The sequence below is a fragment of the Micropterus salmoides genome, unplaced genomic scaffold, assembly GCF_014851395.1.
Source record: "Micropterus salmoides isolate LMB-PRFRI ecotype aquatic unplaced genomic scaffold, ASM1485139v1 Ms_hic_scaffold_19, whole genome shotgun sequence".
Classification (NCBI taxonomy): domain Eukaryota; kingdom Metazoa; phylum Chordata; class Actinopteri; order Centrarchiformes; family Centrarchidae; genus Micropterus; species Micropterus salmoides.
Window position 1 is genome coordinate 13,844,380 of NW_024041039.1, and position 24,208 is coordinate 13,868,587.

The 24,208-nt window shown below is 41.3% G+C and overlaps 1 long non-coding RNA gene across 1 annotated transcript in view; it reads right to left on the reverse strand.

The window, feature by feature from the left end:
* Positions 1-8,693: 8,693 nt before the first annotated feature.
* The window catches only part of LOC119910645, a 28,715-nt gene continuing 13,200 nt past the window's right edge, over positions 8,694-24,208 (reverse strand). The window contains exon 5 of the long non-coding RNA XR_005445668.1: positions 8,694-10,591. This is a non-coding gene — a long non-coding RNA (uncharacterized LOC119910645). The remainder of the gene's footprint in view (positions 10,592-24,208) is intronic.

The following is a 24,208-nucleotide window of genomic DNA, read 5'->3' on the forward strand; positions in this document are numbered from 1 at the left end:
TCTCAGTCCAGTAAAGAAAGATGAAGGTGTTTGAGCGGAAGACATGTTAGGTAATACCTGGGAAATTCAGTTCCTACATTTGTATGCTTGTATTGACCCCAATCCCCAGACCTCAAAACACATATCAAAAGTATCACGGCTTTGCGCAAACATCTGTCAGTGTCGTATCATATGTTATCACATCAGTGAAGTTACTTTGATCACTCCAAGCTACTTCAAGTGTGAATTCAAAATCTGTTTCTATGGCATGTTATGATTGTCTGTATGAAAAGCACAAGTCTGAAAGAGGAAGCAGATGATGTCATTAACCAAATTCTCCATACATTGTTCCCATTCTCACTGCAGTTATCCATCCAGCCAACTCCTCCATTCTCTATCTTTTGTGAATGGATTCCCAGTGGAGGGATCAACAAGGATTTCACAAACAATTTATCCCAAATTGCAGGAAAATTGGCTGCAGATCTTAGAGAGAGGACAGGGGGAAAAAGGAGAATGAGGTTAAGATAATCCACAGGGCATTTATTCACTAAGGCTCTCATGGTCGATCCACAGGGTTCTCCCCTTTCAAAATAACCCACAACCGCTCTTTCAGCCCCACCCCCACGAAAGTCCCCCCCTGTCATTCGCCGTTTCAAATGTATTAATGGGCCGGAACCTTCTTGGATGATCTTGGCCCTCTCCCTAATGAAAACGCTCTGCGGCTGGATCCTAGTGCAGTAATCAGGCTCTGGCCTCCAGAGCACTGGGGCATGCAACATGCAGAGCAGGAAGAGCCCCAGTGTGACCCCACACTGTGTCCTTCAGTCACCCCATGTTGCCCTGCGCCCTCTCTGGCCTGGGCCCCTTCTCCTCTAAAGCCCTCTGTGCCAGAGGCCACAAGCCTGGACCTCTACAGAGTGAGGAGGGAAATCCAGCGGTTTGATGGACTTGAAACATCACCCTTTAACAAATTTACTGTTTATGTGATCTCAATGATGTGTAACACTCCGCAGTATCACAGCTATGTGCTTTTGCAGGCAATTAGAGCTTGAAGAAATTCAGAAGAATTGGAGTATGTTTTGATGAATTATTATCTTGTTGTAGGCTGCTAGTTTCAGTTCCATTTCAAGACGATATGTCAGACAATGTTTACTTTGACATGTATTTAAATTACTCTTCTCAATGAAGCAAGTTACATATTTCAAATTATTACATCATTTAACTGTGAAAGCTATGTGTACTGTGTCATCCCCTTTGGGTATCTCAGATGCATCATCACATCAGTACCCTCAGCTACCGTAAACAGAGGCTAGCCACATATTGTAAACAATGAAATAAAAGCCATCCACTTCCCTGTGAGGTGTCATTTTGAAAGGCTGATGGGGACAAAACAGAAGCAGAAACCATGTCTTGGGTCCTCTCCGCGTTAAGCCTGTCAGTAGCCAGCAAGCCTTTGTTTGGTATGTTCTGACAGGTCTCCTTTAGTCTCCACTGTCTGTCCCCCCAGGCCCCAGCCTTCTGCCTCGAGGTATGCCTGGCCAGATGTGGCGACCCAGGGTTCTTTGCAGCTGCATGTGTAGCAGGGCACTAAAATGATGGGGCAGTCACCGGGACGTGCATCATCTGTTTTAACTTGTCTGTCTTCCCTGACAGACCCGCTGAGTGCTGTTTTCATTCCCCTTGGATAATATCTTTTACAGTTTCGCTAAACTGTCAGCGAACCTAAAGCACTGAGCCCCACCTGCCTGTACTGTTGCCCATCACCCCTAATGACAACCAGACACCCTCAAAGTCGGGGCACTAAGATGCTAACTACCCCTCAGAGCTACATCTAGCACACATTTGCTAGCTCACATTTTCTAATTGGAGAGTAATGGGCAGATTTTCTCAGATCATTTTGAGAGTTCAAGCTCACTCTCTTGCTTGGAAAAATTTCCACTTTCAGATAAGTGTAACACTTCAACTTCACTTCTTTTTCCTACAAGTAAACATGCACCACTTTCTATGTTGGGCTTTGAAAGAAATCCTTCAGACCATTTCTAGAAAACACTGCACATCTTGGGTGTTTAATAATCTAATGGAGGGGTGATGTCACTCAAACTCAACGACATAAGATAAACTCTGAGGAACATTTTCTCAAATCATGAAAAACGCCTCTCTGACTTCAGTTTATGTGGGACACATTTATGTGTGAGTACTTCTTTAGGGCAATTTATTTGAGAACAAAAGAGGAGCCAGCCTTCACATGTGTTAGTGGAGCGTGTGACAACTACACTATGGTCTGCATTTGTTTTTCTTGGGCACTTCCATTCTCTTTCTCTGACCTTGTGGGAACAAGGACCGGCGGGCAATTATGTGGTGTCTTGAATAGTTAAGTCAGACATTTCACTGCTCTACAAAGAACTGCAGCCCCTCTAACTACTGAAGAAATTATGGAGAAAAGATAATGAAAGAAAATCTGTCAGATATGAAGAAGTCTCAGATTTTTAGTGTCAGTGCTCAGCCAGGCATAAAATGCTCCATTTAGACCCCTTTCCAGAAACAAAGCTTTCTGGCACAAGCTTGCAGTGATTGTCTTGAGAATGTAGGGAAAGATTTCCATTTCTTCCCAGTCCCCTCTTTTCCCCTCAACATCTAACCTTTTTTCTCCCAAGCCCTCGCTCTTTCCTCATATGAGACTGTAACATTCACCAGCTCAGCCTAGAGTTGAGAAGCAACTTGGCGAAAAGCAGCAGGAGATGAATCTCTTTAAGTCCCCTTGAACAACATAAAACAGTCTGGGCTTCCATTATTCAGGGATCTGTGCTGCTTGTTTACAGTGGAGTGGGCCCGCTGCACCTGCACTCCGGATGGCCTGACAGCTTGATGGGCCCTTTAATGGTGATTCACTGGCCAGATCTATGTGGATAAAAATGGAATTCTGGGAGAGCAATCTAATAAGAAAATAAAGCGCTGAATGGTTGCCATGGCTGTTGGATGGGCTTGTTGGGCCCTGTTCACTGGGCCATGCTGGCTGGAAATCAAATCCAAACTTTGATCTTGGGGCTTTATTACACGCTATCACCTCAGCTGTGGGTCTCTTCAAACAGAGTGTCACAGGGTCAAAAAGATGGTACTTTAGTTTTGCTTTTTAAAACCTAGGCTTTAACCTTGATGCAATGTAAACTGTAAAAGTTCAATCCCAGCGTTGAAGATTATTTGGATGTCTTTGGCAGTGTGCCTCTACAGTGAACTATATGTCTGTGTACACAGAGCTAGAATAAAATATCAGCCTAACATTGAGTTATGCTAGCAATATTTATAAACTGCATATCCCATTGCACACAACACAACACATTAGGACTCTGCTGCACATTTTGCATTGACAATGCAAAAGAATGAGCAACATAGAGACCACATTGGAATTTTACTGCCAATGTGCTGTCGCAAAAAACACACAACAGAAAACCATGTAAATCTAAATTTGTGTTCTTTATGGGTTGAGAAAATGTTCATGCTTCTTAAGCTAAATAAATCATCAAAAACCCATCAAATAATCTGAAATATGTATTGTCACAAAGCCATTTTGGAGATCCATGGTTTTCATTGTAAATTAACACCATGCTCTAAAAAATTGTGGGGTTATAGTATGCTTCATATAAACAAATATTATTTTCTAAAACTTAAATAATGTTAATCATTATTATTGTAGGAAAGTATTTCAGAAAGACAAAAAACATTTAATATAATTATATATTTCTACAATTATTAAAATATTTCTTAAATATTTAGTTACAGCTGACATCTAAAGCGTCATTGTAATGGTTCTGCCATCTTTTATTCATGTCACGACTGGTATTCTGTCTTTCTCAAGATTGCCAAAACCAGGAGTTATTAACAAGTAGGATTGGGACAATAGCTACACAGAGCAAAGGGGTTTCAGCCTGTATGATAAAGCAACTTTTATTCTCTGTTTAACTTGTGGAATTAGGCATCTCAGCCTGCTATTCTCAGCCTCTCTTGCATGAGGTGTAACATTTCCAGAGGCAGTCCAGTCTCTATGATGTTCAACAGCATGTACCCATTAAAGGCAGTGCATGGAGTAGTGCACACACACACATAAACACACATGGATATGTACAAATGCTTGCGCGCACACAAACACACAGATCGAGCGCTCTAACTCGCAGTCTGCATTGATCTACTCTGTCATATATCATTAATGAGGGTATTAAATCCATGTTTAGGAAGCAGAAGGCTGGCTTTCAGTGGGGTTTGCTGGAGCAGCTCATAACACAAAAGACCTTCGCTGAAATCTCCCCCAAGTAAGGGCCACTCTCTGGCTCTCTTTGGCCAAGGAGCACATTAATGGAGTGATGTCATGGTGGCTCATATCATTGCTACTGTCCAGGGACAAGTGGAAGAAAATTCAAGCCTATGACCCACAAACTGACCCTAAACCAGATAGTGATGATATATACAGTGTATAACAAAAAATTGCATTTTTAAAAACTGCCAATATCAAAAACTTGCACCTCTAAAATGTCCTTTTAGCTCACATTTGCTTATGGTATTAAAAATATAAAAATGTGTGATATTGTAGGCAGCAAATAGCAAAAGGATGATGCATCCTTGTACAACTATTGTCATATACTGTATACCAGTTGTATTGATCAGTCTAAAATTCTCCCCTACACACCTCACCCCTGGGTTATCATCGCATCATTACCATCCGGAGTTTGGGGAGACACAACAGTATGATATGTCAAATGGACTTGCTATTGATTTTGTCAAAGAGCGAGAGAATGGCAGATGGAGGGTAAGTCAAAAGGGAACATCTGGAAGGGGAAAGGGAGGAAGGGTGTGTGAAGGGCCTCAGGTGTTAGACAATACAGCAGGATAGTCCAAGGAACACACACAATCCTCTTGAAAACTGTGTCATAAAAGGAGAAGTAAGACTTTCTGAAGGACAAATATTTGAAATCTGTGCTGGACCGAAACTAAGCAGAATGTGTATTTTCACATCCATTTTGCTCTCATTACACAGGATCAAAAAAGACAAAATGTCAATTTTGATCTTGTCTTAAAGGCTATAGCACTTTCCACTACATTAGAAAATAGCAACTATGCTCTGACTAATCCCATTATAAGAGGGAGTTTATGCTTTGGAGTGTAGCTGAGTGTTGAGTGTTAATGTGATGAGCAGTATGAGAGTTGAAAAAAATAAAAAAAAAATAAAATGGGGCAATCCTTCCTTTCGGGAAAGGGATGTCCTGAGGCACGGCTATATAGACCTTAAGTGCTGACAAAGAAGATATTGTGTTTTTCCAGTAATCCTTTTAAACACCGCAGGGCAGAAGCATGCAGTTCATTTCAGAGTATTGCTGTTAAATTTCATTGAAGAAAGACTCCTATTGTGATCTTATCATTCATTTATTAAGAATTAATTATTACAATTATTAATCCAGGTGGAATAAAGTGAATATTAATATACTTATACTTGTCACAGTGTGCTTTTGTAAAGAAAATATTCAGAGAAAGTAAAATAATGGCAGCAGTTCCTTTAGAATCCACAATATTTTTTTCATCTTTTCTTCCCACTGGCTTGGTTTGTTTTGTTCCGCTTGATTAGCCAAGAATGCTGAAAATTGTATGTATTGTTTCCGCACCATGAGCAGTGTCTAAAATATTTGCTGTGCATTAAATACTTTAGCAGACAATAAAAATCCTTTCAGCACTCCCTATTAATGTGAATAGGCTTAAGGGAAAATAATGTGCTGGGCATGCTGGTTTCGGAAAACATGTCAACAATTCATCGTCAGTGGAGTTCCTCACTGTCAGGTGGAGCTTACTAGGGGCTACGATTAACGCGGATTTGTGTGATGCACCATAACCTTGATACTGAACTGTGAAGCAGCTTCACGCAACATTCCAAAGCACCTGTCAATCAACTCGCACCTACAAGGATAAATACCCATCTGCTAAGGCGGTGCTTTAAAAGAATTGGTACAATGAGTTCCGTGTGACTGTTTTAGTTACATCAGGGATATGTTTTGAAATATATTATCTGTATTTTCTGTTCTTGCATCAGAACTGACATTGTGGTGTGCAAAAGTCAACATTACTTACAAACTGACCCACACAGTTGTATGCAGGGATTGAGTTTGGAGATTATGGCTGACTTTAACGGATATCGAGAAGGAATAAAGGATTAAATATCTAATACTGTTTGTCCTATGGGCTTCACTTTCTCACTGTGGACCTTGAGAAACTACAGCTGCAACGGATGTTGGCAGGACTGTCTCCTCGTTACGAGACTTTCTGACTAGACATGTCATTCATTGTCACTCTGGCCTGTTCGGTTGTCTAAGCTTTGTCTGCTAACAGTAGAGGTTATGTGAAATGTGAGGCAGGGAGGAAACACATTTTTCAATACATTAATTTTCGGGAAGCACCTTTCACAAATGTCTCCGTTATTAGCTGACCTGTGGCAAGGGGTTGAATGAGTTTCACCCAGCGTTCAAGGTAGGGTAGCAGCGTTTAGGAAGGGTGTAGGTCAGAGAGCATTCGTTTTCATAAAACTAGCTTTAATCACTCCTGTGCCACCAACGCTTTGGTTGAACTGCGGTGTGTTTGTGTGTTTGCATGCATGAATGCTTGAGACCAAACAAGAACCATTTCCTTTACCTAGTCAAATGTACTGACTTCACAGCAATTTGCAACAGATATATAGAATGTAAAGTCAGACTAACTACAGTAGCCAAAAGGAAAACAGAAAAAACATAAACCAATTAACAGTTAGATGTCTGTTTGAATTTATTGCAGTTTTTATAACTGGAACTTTCCCCTGCTAACAACTGCACATACTGTAGGCAGTATCTCATGGCTGAGAAATACAGGAAGTCTGGCTGCTTTGCCAGGGGAAACCGGATGCATCACAGGGGCACCCCACTGAGAGGAAAGATGGGCTGAGGTGTGGTGAAGTCAGAGCACCTCACAGGGGACCAAAAAGGATTTCACACCAGTTGTGGTCAATTGTTTAGGCTTATCACAGAATTGGTCCCAGGTTATTAACAACTCTACCTCACTGGCAGGAGTATGAAAGTAAGAGAGCAACAGTCCAACACCATGCACTGTAATGTGAAGCTTATTTAGAAAATTTTAATTGCCTAGAATGCTTTTGTAAAAGTGGTGTTTCTGTTGTCATGAAGCTAACGCACACAGGATTAATATCTGGCCTCGCCTCCCGCCATTCCTCCTGGATTAAGGCTTTGTCAGGGTGGTGAAGCTGTCAGTCAGCGACATGTCTGGACTCATCATCCACTAATCATCAGGGTTTATAAAAGTCCCTCACCTCTGACAGGTTAGGATGACTGATACCTCACAGCAGCAGGCCCCACTGCCTCAACATGCACTTTAGATCCCATCAGAGGCCTCCAAATCAAAACAGCATGAAATGGCCACACTCCTATCGTTGAGTGTTTGGGAATAATTCCCCCCATGGGCAGATTAAAGGGGATTTTTTTTTCTGGTTTATGCCTTGATGGAATTCACTATGTAGAGATTGACAAAGGCTGGCATTCTCTTTGACGTCTCTTCATTTGGTGGTCCATCTGGGCTCTGCAGGGTGGGAGATGAGTGGCATGGTGAGGTACACATTTGCCTGCTGGTGTGACGTAAGGGCAGTGTTTATGCGACATCATAAATATGCATGTTGCTTCTTGCTATACAGTGGAGTGACAGTATTTCCACTTTCAGAGGTCATTTACCTGTCATCCACTGTGACAGTAGGGATGAACAAGACAGGGGACAACTACACATCACATCTACCAGACAGGATGATTTTAAAGGCTTTGAGTGGCTGTGGGGGGAGCTAATAAAATTTAAATTTGCAAATTTAATTTTTGAAGTTAAAATACTAAGAAGCCTTTTAAAAGTTATCTTTTGGATTTCTCAGGGTAGCAGTGATGATTGGTGATGACAATTAACACTATTTTTACATCACCAAATATCCGCCTGTGTGAGTCCCCTGGATAAGATCAGGTGTTTCAAATACATGTAATAGTTTAGGAATGATGTGGTGGCCAGAGAAAAGTCGAAGAAATGTAAAGGAAAAATAATGAAGTCTGGTGGAGGTAAAAAGGACAAACAGCTTGACTCTTTCAAGTATTTATAATTCTACCCCAGAAATATTAGGGTGAATAAAAAAACCAAAACAAGAAATAAGAAGTAAAAAAAAAGTGGCAACAAAAAAAAACGAGATGTACCCCACACTGTTTTTCCTTATTTCCTCACTCCAGGATACTGTCCATAAGCTGATTGGGGTTAATGCTATGGACAATACTGCAATGCTGCACTTCTGTTCCACATTATGCTCCTTTTTTGGGACAGAATGGTGCTACTTTGGAGTATACATGTGCTTCGCCTCAAAATAATATTTCCCAGACCTAAAGACCAGCTACAGCATGTGGTATCACTCTGATGGAAGAGTAGTGAGGCTGATATCTTCAAGCCTTGTGACCTGAAGATTGTCCAAATGGAGATATGAAACCATTATAAAGATGTCTGGGCTATGATGTTGTGCCTATTCACCCACAATGAACTGTAGCCCCAAGCAAAGAAGTAAGCATTATTCATAATTAATAACTTCTGAATAGAAGCATAGGCAGGTACACAGAGTAAAGGCTTTTGGGTGCTGCAGCATTAGAATGAGAAACTCCCAGAAAGTTAGTTTATTGAAATAAATAATGTTTTAAAGTTATACTTTTAACAACATAATGAAGATGATGTCAGTAATTGACAGTTTCAGACAAAATATTTAACAGAAAACATCAAATATGGTTGATGAGGTCATCTTAGAGGTAAGTGGAGGCAGAGATGGATGAGTCTTTTCCTTGGAGGACACGAGGTCAGTTAGAATATTACTACTACTACTCCCTGTCCCGCCTCAGACAGATCATGTGATGTGCACAGCTATGTCCAAACGAACACAGGTGCTCTGATTCGTCCTGCGTGTTCCAGCACAAATCCAGGCATCCAGGGAACTGTATTACTCCTCCCCAAAGACCATCTGCCCCGGGGAGACACTGATCCTTCAGATCTAATGTCAACACAAGGGGGATATTTGGGAGCAATAGTGGAATCTAAAGTGTTGGGTCAGATGTATTGGTGTGTGTCCAAAAGAGGGTAAGGGTGGCCTGGGATAGGCTTTCTTTGCAATCACTTAGTATTTTACCCATTTTTTCATGTAGCAAAAAATAGCCTTTAGCCACATGCAACAACTGAAAAAACAACCAACATATGCTGTGAGAATCGAAAGTTTTAAAAACTTTTGTAAAATGTAAGAGCTTAAAGGTAAGCTCTGTATGATTCGGCTTACATTTTGTTTTCATGTTCCATCACTACATGTCAGTAAGTTAAGAAAAAGCCCACCAAAACCAAACCTTGTTGTGCTCAGACTCACAATAGCTTACTGTTTCCCTTCTTGGATACAAGTCTCAACAATCTCCTCTCGCTGGGTCAAAGTGTTACATGGCACAAGCCCAAACACAGGCCTACAGTAAATAGAGAGTGCTTCAGAGTGCTCAGGGCCCTGCTGCGGAGGGACAGTGTTTGGATAGGCCCTCCCTGTCTCATCCACATGGACTGAAATGTTGAATTAATGAGCTCATGTGCGGCATGGTAGATTTATCTCACAGTACTGCTCCGTCTACCCCCAGCCCAGCGCTCTCCATCATGCCGGGGGTCTCTCACCCCAAAACACAGCCACTCACTGTTAACTTTGAAGTTTATACGCACGTGCAAATAACTGCTGGTGCACTTGAACCTGACTCCATGACAGGCAGAAACATTTATATGGTGTTGTCTTTTTTTGGTCATTTTTTCCTTGTTTACTGAGCTGGGAGGTATGAAGTCCTAGCCTCAGGCTTCTGCTTGGAGTTAGTCCATTGTCTGTATGTTATGAGCTAAAAGGATTAGCTGTGTGTGTGCGTAATTGTATGTTGAGGGTAAATTGTTTTTGAAAAAATTCAAGTAGTGACAATGCCTGAGGGAGAATGAAGTCATACTTATGTAGTATGTATATTTACTGTAAAGAAAAATTGGGCAGGGAGGAGGTGGTTGTTGAAAAACTATTTCCATATTCCTCTCACTGCCTAGGGTTGATCTGTCCCTGGCATGGGCCCCAGGCACTGAGAGTGTAGATGCACTCCCTAAAATTATCGGCCTGGAGAATAAATACAAGTCTATCATCGCTCAGCTGAAAGACTCATTAGGGCTGGCTGGACAGAGGAAAGACGGAGGAGTCGGAGGATGGTGCAGGTTTGTTTGCGCATGAGCGTGTGTTCGAGCAGAATGGGAGAGAGTATGATCAAAAGCGAGGGGGAGGCAGGAAATGATGCAAGACAGTAAAAAGACAAACTGCTGGTGATGCTTATTTTCCTTGCACTCACCACTAAAAATGGACTAAGGTCTGAGGCCCTGAAAGGTTAGGGCTGATGTCTTGGAAGTGACCCAGCACTACACATAGTCCTCTGACCCAGTGCAAACGTCATTGTTTGAGTTCCGTCTGGAATACAGATAGTTCCTATGGGGTCAGGATCCCAGGAGATGGATATTTCCCTCGTGTCCATATCTACAGAGGAAAGGAAATATTAAACAACTCCACCACACATTGATATTTCTGCCCACCGGTGTTTAGTGTTTCCTGACTGAAATCATGCAGACCAAGGAAACACTCTTTAGCCTAAAGGTGCACAGCCAGCTCTACCCATCTCTTAAGTTTCTAAAACAAAATAACAGATGGAAATAGAAAGTGATAAAGAAAGAGAGGGTAAGAGGCTTAAAGAAAGAGTTAAACAAATAAAGACAGAGATAGCTACACTCTCAAACAGGAAGGTAAAAGAGGCCGCTAGCAGACATCAAACTGTAAGTGTCAGTCTATATGCGGCGTCTCCATAAACTGCTGGATGCAGACAGGCCCAGCATGAGGCCAGGGCCCCCAGTCTACAGAGCGTTCCACTATAGTGAGCCCAGGGGAGTCCTGGGCCAGGTAAAGTACTATCCCAGCCACAGCCTCTGTCTTTTGCAACTAGAATCACAACCCATCTAACAGAGGAGACAGAGCACTTCCACCACTGTCTCTCGAAGTCATTAACAACCTTCACTCACAAAGATTTATAACCTCATGATAAATGCGTGTGTGACTAAGTACAGTAAAGACACTTCCAAGGATAACAGTTTATTTTTGTTCCAGGACTGGTTGGACCGTGCCTTGCTCTCTGCAAGACTGAACAAAAATCCTACTGTTGTGTAAGAGACAAATGTAAGAGAAAGCCAATTCTTGGGCATCATTTTCCATTTCAAACCAATTCCTTATACGGTGTCTATTTAAAGGGTTAGGGTCTCATTTTGAGCTCAAAATATATATATATATCTTCACCTATCTTTCAATAGTCTTTACACACACAATAATTAATAATTAATAAATAAATAATAATAAAAATAATTAATAAATAAACCTGTGCTAAATGCTAATATATATAGCTGCACTGGTAAACTAAGATTACAGATCTTATAAAAGTAATGGAAACCCATAATGTGCATGATGTCCAGCATTCAGGTGCAGTTTTAAGTAATCTCATAATGACATGAATTATAGCAAACCTGCATTGAGCAAACAGCGTACACACAAACACAAGCGCAGACACACAGCGTTGTCTGGCAAAGAACACAGCAGGTAATCTGAAGCAGTTCCAGGACTTAGTGCTGCTTAGATGGCTCCATGCCTTGAGGGCCTGCTAAACTCTGCTCCCTTGGCTAAAGCCCCGGAGAGGAAGAATGAAGGAGAAATCAATGGCTGAGCTCATCCAGGCTTGCAGCACAGAGCTAATACTAAAGCTAACCCTCACCTGTCCGTGAAGATCCCTTTACCTCCATGTGTGAGGGGATGAGGAGCATGTGTGCACTCATGCGCTTGTGTGCGCCAAGAAAGCCTTTGCCAAAAGCACAGCTGCCTTCATTCTGACGCATGGTTCCATTTCATCTGATCTATCTATCCAGAAAATGAACCCACTTTTCCTTTTCCCCCCGTGGTTTCTTTCTCTGACACCACCCCTCCTTCACCTTTCTCTCTCTCTTTATCTCATAATTTCTTCCAGTCCTGCTGTCTGACTCTTCCCTCCAGTCTCAAACTGTGCCGGGGACACAATGTGGAGCTCCAATCCTCCTCTTGGAATGCCATTAATCCCGACATTCCCATCTCCGTCTAAAGTGAGATCATTAGACCGCTCACCGGTTGTGGAGTTAAGAGACATATTCTGATGAAAACATCCTGCTCCCTGCTCCTCCTTTCTCCTCCCTGTGTATGTTGCTGCTGTCAGCCACAGGTTTAGGATTGACAGAGAGGCAGAAGACAGAAGGAGCAGTCTGCCCAACACCACTCTTTATATTCCCCATACACCTACAGAACACCTGCAGAAAATGCTACTTTTACCTAAATGGACAAAACTTTTTTTTGCATTATGAACATTTCAAATGATTTTCTCTACATAGCGTATAACTTGCATAAGGATGCATCCACAAGGATGCTGTTTGTAAAATAAAAAATATCTCCGAATCCCTCTGGATGTATTAACTGACCATAAACTCTGTAAGGGAAATACATCAACAACATTTGCATCCCCAGAGTCTAACATTGTTCATCCTAAAATACATTCCTTCCACAGGGATACCATGCAAGTGTCTGATAGATCAAGCTCCCTGCTTATTAATGAAAGTGAATGATCAAGGGGGAGGCGGAGGACTGCAGCTTAATAGCCGGAGACCTGCAGGTCCCCCTCTACTGTAGCACATTAGATAGGCTGTCATCACTGAAGGTTTTGGGAACAGATGAGTGATTTTATAGGGACATCTGCATTGATTCTATGCATATTTTGCACTATTGAATGAGGGTATATCTAGATTACTGTTTATGTTAATTCTAGCAGCTATGTGCTTGCATTGACATTATAAATATCATCTGCACAATTGTTTATATTTTTATTTCTGAAGCCTGCTCTCTCTCTTTCTTCTCTCTCGTCCTATCTCCGCCTCTATAATCAATAACAAGCCTGTCATTTTTACTTTTTTTGTTAATGTACCTAAATTAAATTCTACTTTCAAAAGACTTCATTAAATGCATTCATTCAAACTAAAATGTGTTCCTACTTTCCGACTGTAGGTTATCATGCCATCTGATCCAGACCAAATGAACAAATAAAAGCCTTTTACAGAACACTGTGACTCAATTAGGCCTTTTAACCGAACCACAGCAAATAAATCACTTTGTTGATCAATGTCTTCAATAATTAAATGCTGGGCAATAGCTTTTCTGCTTTGCTGCTGTCAATACTGCTGAAATTTATTTCTCTCTGCCTGTACAGGAAGTCAATTTTTACAACCCTTCGATTTTCGACTGCGAAGGCAAATAATTTGAATGCAGCAGTGAGGGGGGGAATTAAACAGTCTACTGTGTAACTGCAGATGGTGATGTCTTTACAGGGGGCTTTCCTTTTTGTTTTTTCTGCTGCAACGTTAATCAATAGCTGAATTTAGATATACCCTGCAGTCCTAAACCCCATGCACTACGCTTAAGGAATGCTGGTTCACAATGCTTTGAGACTCCGCACCAGGATATGAATATGATATAACCATCCAGTAGTGGTGCTATCCACAGTAGTAATCTAACATGATGAAATATATCCTCTGAAAGCATTTCAGAAAGTTTTCTGCAAGGGTCTGATTGTGTCTCATGTTGTAGTCTCCCTCTGGACAGGACTGTATATCATTATTTTCTCCTAACCTCGGGCTATTTACTACACTTTACACTGACGAAATAACTTACTTTCAATCGGCAACCCTTGCCCTCTTTGTAAGGTAATTTCCCTTGCTGAGAACGGAGCAACCAGAGGAGGAACCAGAGGAGGAAGCAAAGGGACAAATTATCCTCAGTGTCTAGACGGGTACACGGGCAACAACAAAGACTCACCTCTACAGAGAACGGATCTGAAGAAAAGACAGGCACACAGTCAAATCTCTGGGCTGCAACCCAGTCTACGCAATATACAGTATCTGTAAATGCGCTAAAGCAAATAATCACAACAAACAGAAATAAATAATGAAGTTGTCAGGCAATGGAAGGAAGAATACATGGAGAACATAAATCACACATGTATCACAATGCAGCACCTCCTTCAACAAGATTCCCTGGGGAAGGGTCTGGGCAGACTTAGATCCTGGACTCTCTCACAGCTATGTAAATCATACCTGCCCTACTAGACCCTCCACCAGACCTCAACAGCCCCCTCCAGACACTACTCACAGCTCTCCTGCTGAACTGTTAATTCAACCCAGAAATCGCTACAGCCACAGAGCCCGTGGCTCCAACTTAAGTCTCAGAGGAAGCTCTCTAACCCCAGCCACAAAGCTCCAGACCTCTAACCTCAGCCCCTATGCTGCAGCCCCGAGCCCTTAGCTGGAGTCACAGTTGTGAGGCTGTAGTGGTGGGGTCTTGGTTGCATCTACCTTAAAATCCTACATTAATCATGAGGCTAAGATCCAGCCCTTCAGTATCAGGTTCAGTCCCTTTTCAAAACTCTAAGCACAGTTGGATAAAGTGACCCTTTCATATTAACTTAGACTCCCAGTGCTCGAAAAGCACAAGTGAGAATGCTGGGTTGGTAGGTAAAGAAAGAGATAGAAGAGTTAAACGTTTAGCTTCAGAGGCCATATTTGATATTTCCAGACACTTCATTGGGAGCCCAGCAGGAGAAAAAAAAAGCTGTTGATGGAATGCAGCCATTTGGTTGACCCTGTGGCCGTCTCGGGGAGGAAGGCCGGAGACAGGTAGATATATGGCCAGTTTGTTATTGTGAATTCCAGATCCTGTGATTATCTTCGACTCTCAACCTTCTGGAGCTTTTTAATCTGGGGATTCCTGAGACAGTTCACTCGCAGTGGTTGACGTCGCTTCTTGCTCACCTTTCTTTGACCCCCCTCTTGACTATCCTAACGTTGCACACACACACACACACACACACACACACACACACACACACACACACACACACACACGCTGCAGGATTCCCTGTTTAGGAAAAAAGAAAAGAAGGGGGAAAAAACCCAGTACCTTACAGATTCCAGGACCAGGGTCAGGTTTCGTTTTAATGTCCGTTTGCATGTGGATGGGGGGCTGTGGGAGCGGGTGGCTGGGGAAGAACTGGGGTTAGTGTGAGAGGGTGTGGGGTTAGCGGGAGTTCCCCATGGCAGCCGTCCATTCTGCACATACAAACCCCCTGATGTCACATACTGCTACTTGCAAGTTGGATGATGAGAAGCAGCTTTTTACTGCCACTGAAGTTGCTCTCCTCAGCGCTGATGGAGAATTTAAAATACCGTTAGCTGTAAAAGATGGTGATAGACAAGACAAACAGGAGACCCCTGATAGCAGAGACTTCTAGACAAAAGGAATCAAGTTTCTGCACCTTTCTCCAAACGAGAGGCAGCTGATTGAAACCAGATAAGGTTCAAATGGAACTGTTAGGTCCAGTAATGAGATTCCCCGAGTGTATGTTTGGATTAGGTGATTACATACCTCGCCTTCCTCCTCAAAGTCACTCGCACATGCACACTGACACACATACAGACTCACATGCAGGCATACACACCGACGGTGAAGCGTTGAGCATTAGGCTATCGTAAGGGTAAGAGTTCATGAAAATGGTGAAATACAACTCTGTCTTCCTGTCTCTGTACTTTTATAGGGAGGTGTAGCAGAACAAAAGGAAAATGGGTTATGAAAATAGACACAGCTGGCAAAGCCTAAACAATGGGCCAGCTGGTTCTTTTTGAAAGTAATGATCCTCACGACTTCTCGCAGACGTGACAGGGTCTGCAGAGTTACTAATAAAAGTACAGCTAAGATTAAAAGAGGAGTAAAACTCAATAACAGAACCTGCATGTCAGACAGACACCTGCTCTTGAGGAGGTTAATGTCAGGTTAAGGTCATAAACAGTGCAAGCTGGGGATAAAATCATTTTCTTATTTTTTTGGTCGAAAAATATTTGGGATTTAACAGTTCCAATATTGTATTTGAATTATTTTTCTGAACTGAATCTATTATTACACAGGACGAGTCTCGGCTATAAATCTTTGATTCTACCAATGTGCCTGTGCTGTGCCTGTACACCCAGGCGCTCTGCAAAGTATATTGACATACGTTGAAAGTTTGTAGGCTTAAGTATTCAGAGAAAAAATATGGCGTGCATAATTAGGTGATGTTTCCATTTTTTAACTGCTGGGACAACACTGTCAGAGACTTGCAGCAGCTCACTTCAATAACGGTGTGTGTGTGTGCATTGTTCTTTTGAAAAGTTTGTCACAGTGACAGCGTCACCGGGGTTTTTGACATCGCCTGTCATGCTGAAGATCTCTGCTGCCTCTGTTGCTGTCACTCCTTATCAGCACTCATTTCTTAAGTTTATGCTTGCAAATATTCAAAAACCATATTACCATACCTACCGCTGCCAGGGGGGCAGAAATGAAAGGAGGCAATAATCTCTCTCTTTCTTTATCTGCAAGCTATCCTTCAGCAAAGTACGCAGAGCTAGGAATTTTCAGCAGGCTTATATGAGTGAGAAGGATATTAATGTTTTGATAGTCATCTTTTTTTTTCTAAAATGATCCAGCTTGTGTTTTCTATGGAAAACACTCTAAAGTTATCCTTTTAATACTCCTCTAAATTATTCTATTTTACCTCGGGTTAAATGGCAATGTCACAAAAGAGCGTATATAAAATTATTAAATACAGCACACAATAGTTTGGGGAGTGTGGGGGCGGCTTACATGCACATTTAATTGCATTACAAGACAAACACTTAGCACCATAATGCAGAATCACAGCAGTACAATTTCATAGTGCTTTCGCACAAAAACATGCTGCCTGGCATGCATTTTGGCATATCCATCACAATACTCCTATCTGCAAGGTGCAGGGTAACCTGATTTAAGGGCAACTTATTGGATTTGTGGGAGGGACTGAGAGGGGTGGAAGGGAGAAAAGAAAAACAAAAGGGAAGGATTAATCACGATGCAGCGGCATGACAGTGCCTACAAAGGCGGCCATGAAACAGTTGCTTGACGAGAGAATGATTGCAGGATCTGCAAGTAACCGGCTGCCACCGGCGATGTTCTTCCTCCAACTCAACTTGTCAGGTGTAATCATTTTGTTAAGCTTAATGTTTTATGCAAATGCACTTGGGGAGAGTTTTGTCAGGGGGCTGGTTGTTGTTTTATTTTGTTCCTCTGTTGTGTGATGTATGTGTGGGTATGTATTGTGGTTAAGTGTGTGTGTGTGTGTGTGTGTGTGTGTGTGTGTGGGGGGGGGGGGGGGGGGGGTGTTAGTATTTGGCGGCGTGCGTGCATGTGGTATTGTTTTTTAAGCACTCTGAAAATATTTGCATTCCTCTGAACCCTGCCTGTGTTGCCCTGATTATTTCCTGTATGCATCGGGGTTTTCTCTCATGGAGATCACACGGCTCAAGTCACATCACACACTGCCTGAAGAGGAGGGAGCTGGTGCTCACCAGAGCTTGCCTTCTCCAGTCTGCACTCTTTCAATAGAGAGCAGAGGATGAAAGAATCAATGAGTGTAAAGTATTAGAGAGGTCCGATATGTTGCTGTTGTTTCTTGGCTGCAGATAACAGTTGATTTTCCACAATGTATTGACACAAAACTCAATGTATTGGCACGGCCTCATTATGATATATGAAGGCATATGACCCATTTGTACGTTCTGGACTTTGACTGAATCCAATGTGGACTTTCAAGGTGACCAAGAAAACTCCAACAACCGTCTAATTTGTTCTTACAATGAGATTGTCAATATCAGTCAGTTTTCCAATTCTGTCATCCCTCTTATATCACAGCAGGTTTTTTTCCAGTGCTATTTATGATGACAGTGATGACAGCAATACAACATTATTCCAATTTTTAATAAATAACAGGTCATAGATCTTTAGTAATGGCAAGAGAAAACCCACTGCATTGTATATGTGCAGCCTCGCAAGAGCCAGCAGACACAAACATCCAGCCACACTAACTCCCTCAAATCAAAAAATGTTTCATCTATAAATATCCAAGGTAATCATCTCTAAAAGCCAGCAGAGGGAGAAGAAATGCATTGGCACGGACCAAACCTAACATGGCCCTCAGGTCCTCTTTATGAACTTGCGCCTTTTTGTACTTTTATTGAGCTATATCATTTTTTATGGTTCGTCATCATCATCAGAGGATCTCATGTGAGAATGAAAGCCTAATGTCAGTGTTGAAGGAAGAAAGCAGTCAGGCTGAATGCGGTCTTAGCCCCGGGTTTCATTTTCAATCGTCCTTTTTTTTCCCCCACACGTGCCTTAATTCGCTGCCAGATGCGATAAAACGGATGTAGCCCGTGGAAAGCAGGGTGGCTGTCTTATCTACAAGATGATATTCACTGCCGTGCCTTTTTTTTATCACCTTTAAAACTCCCTCATACTTTTACACAGCCGCCTGAATCACATGGAGCTGGTTCACTCTTCTGCACTCTCCTATTTCAGATTGATATTCATCTACACTTCAGTGCTTTGAATGGAATTTGACAAATTGCTCATTTTAATTCCCCAAAGAGTATATGCCCCTAAGCTTTCACTCTATAAGTTTAGGTTACATCTTTTTCATCATTGTCTTGAATTGAAACAGTTTGGGATGGGAAGTCGAATGTTGATGATTCGTGACTTTGAACATTTTTTTTGTGTCCAAAAAGGGAAAAAGCTGTATGACCTTTAACCATTGGTTCTGTTGTGCATCTCCCATGTGCATACAAGTCATGGTGAAAATATTTGTTTAAACTGACATGACCTACAAAGAGGGAATAAGTGCAGAGAGGAAGAGGGAGGGAGAAATCTCGAAGCCTGTTTTAGTTTATGCTTCACCCCTTTTTTGTTCATAGAGCAGATTTTTCTATCTATCACATTCTTTCTATTGGACTTATGGTACTATCAACACGTACAATCTGAATCTGCTGCTTTACAATGCTAATCAGAAAAATCTATCTATTACAGAACCTATTTACAGTGCTGTGCAGCTGAGATTAACTCACTCAGTGTTTCAGAAATTATGACTGTCTCAAGCCATTAACCCATTGCAACACTGCAACTTGACCAAAAGCTACTGTAAGTTAGTGTGCACACAGGTGGTGCCAGAGGTACAGTACACACTGCTCTGTTTCTCATCTGAGTGAAGAGCTAATGTGAAGGTTGTTATGGAGAAAGGGCCACCTTGCAAATGCAGATGGTTGTCACATGCCATCTGTATATGGAGTCAGATCTCAGTCAGTCTCAATATTAATAAACAAACTTTAAATCCACAAATACATGTACTTAAAAGTATTTGCAATTTTCATCAAAAACATATTTGGATTTTGTTACATTTCTATATAAACTATTGAAACTGCATGTCATTTGTGAATGACACCCTTAAATCTACACTCTGCTGGCTGAAGCAGAAGGAGTTATCTGAATGACTACTGTTGAAAAATCTCACACCCAAATCTCTGACCAAACTGTTGTTGGTCAAGTTGCATTGTGGGTAGCACCAGGTTTTGACAAGGGAGGAGTATGGATGTAATTAAAATGCTGATATCTTTAGTTCTGCTTAATCAATTCATGAAACTGTCTATCATGACTTCGACAATGTTATAAAAGCGCAATGGTAAATTGCAATGGTAAATTGCAATGGTAAATTCTTTTAATATCATAAAAATGAATCTCAATGTACAGTTTTTGCAAAGCAACAAATAAGAAGTTAAGAAATACACTTTATAATTGCAATATGCAAAAGTTCATGTTATTCTAAGGAATAGGCTGAGATTCAGAAGAGAAACAGCCTCAGGCATTAAGATGTTTTTTGGACACACACATGTACTCAGGCAAACTCAAAATCAACACATGCACAAGCAAACACAGCCAACACATGCACAAATGCACACAAAACATTCCTTCTGTCTTTGTTTTGCCACACTGTTGTGTACTAGGGTTAATATTCATTCCTTTTGCTAGGTGGTTCTGATATCCCTCCACCCATAAGTAAGCAATGAATAAACTGTAGCTTCCAATAAACACTGGATGGTGTGTGAAGTGGATTTGAAATATGGTAATGACATTGTATGCGTATGCAAGTACTGAGCTTGGGCTGGACCGCCAAACCAGACCAGAGAGGACAAGCAATGTTGCAAATGACAACAAAGGACTTCAATACCACGGCACAGGCAACAATAAAATTGCATCCATGGGTGCAATTACAGAATTAGAAGTGGTGTAGTGGCTCTTTCTCATTAGAATATTACCTCTGGCTCCCAACAGCTAGTTGAACCCCATTAAGATGACCTTCACTGGTACTGTGCTCATTAAAGAATGCTGAAATGCTCTTTTTCATCTGTGTCCATAATGAGGGGACCAGTGTACATATCAATATGGAATTTTATCAAGAAAGGCCCATGCTGCAATTATAAGGACCTTTTTTGAAAAGTTCACTTCTATTATGCCCCCCTACCACTTATAATGACATTGCGACTATACTCGCTCCTCCAGTAAGTTAATATCAAATATGAAACCAAATATCAATGGCCCCAGAGACCGTGAGTGTGTGTGTGTGTGTGTGTACATGTGTCTGCAAGCACTGCCACAGTGTAAGCAGTGCGTCCTTCATTGCATTGTGCCTTTAATCTTTTGATATTACAAGCCATTCATCATTTCATCCTGACACCTTCATAAAATAAAACATACAGTAATTAATTTTGTAAGACACAGAGAGGGATGGGGGGGAGAAATATCAGGAAAGAGGGGATGAGGAGAGGACTACAGAAAGAAGGTTTGGGAGTCCTAAATTAAGATTAAATTTAATGATAGTTTATGTGTCAAATCTCATACAAATTTACTTTATTTTCAAATTCCAGATGTGTCAAATGAAGAGCAATGAAGCCAATTGGAGTTTAACATGTATATAATCTACAGATTGCATGCATGATTCCCAAAATACATCTGATTTATTGATATATATATGAATACTTCAGATTATATGTTTGACTGCCAAATTCAACAAGTACTACTGTAAATGTCACGTCAGAGCACACATGCTGTAATATCCATTAAATTACTGTATATTTTGCTCAATTACACTTTTCCAAAATTCGAGTTTTTATACAACTGATTTGTAAGTACCATATTATCAATCTAAACTAAATGATATCTGTGACATTAGGGCATATTATCAGCGTATTACTCACTCTCTGACGCACAAATTTAGACTGTTATATATTATCCACTGTGGAATTTAGACTTAAAAGAGAGTTTTTTGGATTCTGATTCAAAAGTGTACAGGGAAATCTAATCAATATTTAATAACCACACATACTAGAAAACACTCCATATAGACTAGAATATGGAAAATGTTCAGAGAGGACTCCAACTATGTGTACAGTATTCTGCTTTTTATTCACAAGATCATTACTCCATCATAACCCGCTTCTCCCTGTCAGTTGTGGGCTACACATCAGCCTGTTTCACACCCCTATGCTCTGAACCCTCTAACGGTGCTGCAGACAGCGGAGATGGATGCTTACACTGTGGAAAGTATGAAATTAAAAGGAAGAGTCTGATAAATTGACAGCAGGCACCTCAGGATAGAGAAGCAGGATATGGAATGATCAACCTCACTTGAGGGTGGAGCGCTGGGCCGCTGAGGAGAGGCTGATGGATATACAGCAGGGTAAGATGTTTGCCTGTAAAAATGTGTGCTGTGTTGTGTATTCTTGGTTTCATTTGGGATTTGCATGTTTATACTCTATGCACACCTTTGCATAGCTGGGTATTATTTTAAAACCCATAAAACTTGCATAAATTGCCTTTATACAGTTTAAACCCTTTTTTGTTGCTATACAGAAATTAATTAATTAATGTTTTTGTATTGATACATGTATATCTAAAGAGCATTACTGAAAAGCAGAGGCATTTTCAGCACATTTTGACATGAATGATGAAAGTAATTACCCTTTCACCTTAAAAAGTTTTATAAGCTACTGGGATTGCTAGAAGGTTAAAATGTTTCCAATAAAAATGTACTAAAACCATGCAAGCCAACAAAAAGTCAGAACACTGGAGAGAAAAACACTTATTCCTTAGTGTAGAGATAGTCTAAAATGCTGCCACAGCCTTATGGATGCCAGGAGCCTTGTATCCTATGTGGCTGTAGTTACTCCTGGAATGTGCTATCACATACAGAGAGAGACTAAATTGAAAAAATAAGTCCTACAATTGTCACCGCAGAGCCAAACCTTTACTAAAATATTATGACAAGGGGAAAAGTATGCCTTTGTTTAAATGTCATGATATCAGAAAATGTTGGAGGATAGATAGAATCAGCACAAAAACACTGATGGGAAAAACACCTGAATACTGAAGTCATATTTATGAATTCACCATACCAAAAGCTAAAATTCGGAAGGTCTCAGCTAATGTATCTGCATATGCCTGAACACATATAGCCTTTCAGGTTGAGCCTCAGGCTCGGACTCTATACTGACAGCATATGTGTGTTAAAATGTAAGGGGCAACAGTCAAGACATTACTGTAACTAATTTCCTTAGACCTTCTCAGCAGCAAATGGCGAGGATGTAGTGGCCTTTACAGCTGGCTTTATATCTCCCTCTTGCCTTCCTTTCCTCTTCCAAAAGGGTAACCCCCCAACCCCAGCATACTGCCCGGCTGCTCACCCCAGCACAGGTGTTTCCCATTGCCAGTCACAGTCCCTCTCGCCCCAACACCAACATTGTTTTAACGCAGAGGACTCTGGGCTCCTTCCACAGGCTTCTGACAAGCCATTGGGCCCATGTTTATCTGCAAGCATAAAACTGCACGCATCACAGTGTCTACTCGCTCAGCGTCTAGGGACAACACATGGTTTCAACATTAGTTCATCCCTCTGAATGGAGTAAAAGAAGATCTGTGAGGCCTTCAACCATCATAGGGGGGAAAAGCACAGAGGAGGAGTGTGTTAGCAAGCATCATCCACTGTATAAAGTACTTACAAATACTAAATAGAACAAGTGCAGTGTAATTAGGCTGTTACTATACCTGAGTTAATGGGAGCGGCATGCATGCAGTCATCTTGATAATTTAATCTGAGTGTGCCCCGAGGTGGCACAATCTTTATTTCATCAGCTCAAAGCAGTTTATTTCATTAAAACGTCTACTTGTCCATCAGTAAGAACCTGTTCCTTTTGAGATAAGCTGGCTGAGTTCATCATAATTGCAAATGTTTGCTCATAATGTAAAGACCTTGTGGGGTCTAGTATTCTTTGAGATGAAAAAGGTTGTCATGCATACAAATCAGAACAAGTGACAGTAATTCCCACCAACATTTTTCGATTAGTGAATTCATAAAGAAGTGTCAGAGTTTTTCGGACCTGCAGGGCATTATAATTTGGCCCCACGGTCTCTTTTAAATCTCCACTTTTAAAAGTAGTCAACAATTTTGCTGGTTTTAAAAGTGGGGTATGCGATTCTGGAGCACAGCAAGTAATGTCACTGATGTTACCGAAGTTGTAGGTTAGCTAACTGTTGCTACAATTGCTGCTGCAAGATGATTTACCAGAGCCAGCAAACCAGCTCCACAATAGCAAACATCAACAACAGCAACATATCTTGGCAAACTAGAAAGTAAGCTAAATGTCCATGGACAAGTCATTTAACGTTATCTAACAAACAAATCATGGCTGGACTAGTGGTAACTCGGCCCGAGCCACTTCGTTTGTTTCCACTTTAGAGCCAGGGCTGTGCACAAACACTTTATTGTTTTTCAGCGCACACAGAAAACGGACAGCTAGCTGACCATGAGGAGATATTCACTGAATTTGGCAAAAAGACGTGTATTGGATTTGGAGTTGCATATCTCACCTTTAAAGCAGTTAGGCATGAAAATGAGTCCTCTCCCACTTTTCACTTGTATTCTCATACACATGTACAGTATGTGCGTTAATGCACACAGAGAATCACACATGTATGCACACACGTCTACACCCCACTCCCACGCACATCTCATGGTGTAGCGGCTGAGAGGGGACTAACTGACAGAGATTGCTGGGTAATTCAAGCCAACATGATTGACTTTATGATCACTTT